Raw genomic sequence first — 2,162 nt, 5'->3', positions numbered from 1 at the left:
CTCTGCTCCGCTCAATTTGCCTTGAAAACTTTCCGAGCGCTGAAGGAACGCGCAGGCGCGCCGCCGCGTCGTTTCGATTTTCCCCAGGATCGCGCACCTCCGGACTCAACGGTTTGGAACGTTCAGATAGAAATATGTTATGTAGACCAAACATACCACTCTCTGACATGTAGAAAACGGACTCACGGCGGCTCTATTCTTGCATTTATATCTGCAACGTTCGATACGTTTGGCAACTGAACGTGGCCCTGACCTTGCATTATTTCATCCCAACTTTCCCATGTGATGGTCAAACAGGTACTTCACTAATCAATCCAGTTGTTTCCCTTGCATACCTGAGCACATTTATAATGCCTGGACACATTTATAACAGGCTTACACACTAACACACTCACACACTTTTATTTAACTAGGCAAGTCAGTTAAGAACAAATTCTTATTTACAATGACGGCCTAGGAACAGTGGGTTAAGTGCCTTGTTCAGGGGCATAACAACAGATTTTTACCTTGTCAGCTCAGGGATTCAGATCTAGCAACCTTTCAGTTACTAGCCAAATTCTCTACCCATTAGGCTACCTGCCTCTACCCATTAGGCTACCTGCCTCTACCCATTAGGCTACCTGCCTCTACCCATTAGGCTATCTGCCTCTACCCATTAGGCTACCTGCCTCTACCCATTAGGCTACCTGCCTCTACCCATTAGGCTACCTGCCTCTACCCATTAGGCTACCTGCCTCTACCCATTAGGCTACCTGCCTCTACCCATTAGGCTACCTGCCTCTACCCATTAGGCTACCTGCCTCCCCAACACATAAAGGTGAATAAAAAGAGTACTTATGAAATTATATAGAAAGTGCCATTATTAGGATATACTGTATAGATACAGTTGTGGCCAAATATGTTGGCACCCTTGCACTTTTGTTAAATAATTCCCTATTTCTTCTAAAATAAATTGAAATTGAAAAAAAATGTTTGGTCTCCACCTGGTTTTTGTATTTTCAACATTTTATTTTCAACATTTTATTTTTGTAAACTTAAGTTTACAATTTAATTTGAAAATAAAGACACATTTTGCACACCAGTATCTCTACCTGCACATGTTCATCTGATCATTTATCACTCCAGTGTTAATCTGCTAAATTGTAATTATTCGCCTACCTCCTCATGCCTTTTGCACACAATGTATATAGATTTTTGTTTTCTATGTTATTGACTTGTTTATTGTTTACTCCATGTGTAACTCTGTGTTGTTGTCTGTTCACACTGCTATGCTTTATCTTGGCCAGGTCGCAGTTGCAAATGAGAACTTGTTCTCAACTAACCTACCTGGTTAAATAAAGGTGAAATAAAAAATAAAAAAAATAAAATAAAAATGGCATTAAGACAATTATTGGAGCTCGAATTTGGTTGCACAGCCTTTCCCAAGATAACACTGGCAAATTCTTCTTGTAGCCATCAAATGAGCTTGTTGCACATTTATACTGGCAATTTGGCCCATTCTTTAGCAGCCTACTGCTCTAGTTCTTCAAAGTCCTCCACCAACTGCTGTTTACAGCTCTTGCCATAGTTAATGGATGTGGTTCAGATCGGGACTCTTCCACTCCAGAACAGTCCAATGTTTCTTCTTGAACCATTCCAGTGTGCTTTTGATGTGTGCTTGTGGTTGTTGTCCTGCTGGAAGACCCACAACCTTCAACAGATACAGTTTTTGGACTGTGTCTCTGGAATGGTTCAGAGATGCTGTATCTGAATCACATCCAAAACCTATGGCGAAATCTGAAAACAGCAGTTGGTGGAAGGCACCCCGCAAACATTGAACAATTAGATCAGTTTGCTGCTGAAATTTTGGCCAAATTACCAGTAAAAAGGTGCAGCAAGATCATTGATGACAACAAGAATAATTTATTGTTACAGTATCTTGGTGATAAGTCCTTGTTCCAGGGTTATCATCACAGGGGGGTGGGGCTGTGATCTCCGCCTGGTGTAGAGAGCCTTGATCAGGGGAGAGAGCAGAGGAACAAGACCCTGAGAAACCACATGGATTAGACAGACATGGAGATTATGTTCAGATCCAGATGAGACTAGGGAGGGAGAGATGGAGCAGGAGGGAGAAAGAGCCTGCAGAAGGGAACAGAAACAATTATATAGAGAGAAAAATTTGA

Source organism: Oncorhynchus masou, chromosome 9, assembly GCF_036934945.1.
Source record: "Oncorhynchus masou masou isolate Uvic2021 chromosome 9, UVic_Omas_1.1, whole genome shotgun sequence".
NCBI lineage: Eukaryota > Metazoa > Chordata > Actinopteri > Salmoniformes > Salmonidae > Oncorhynchus > Oncorhynchus masou.
The sequence above is the reverse complement of the archived record's forward strand: the minus strand, read 5'-3'. Positions refer to the sequence as shown.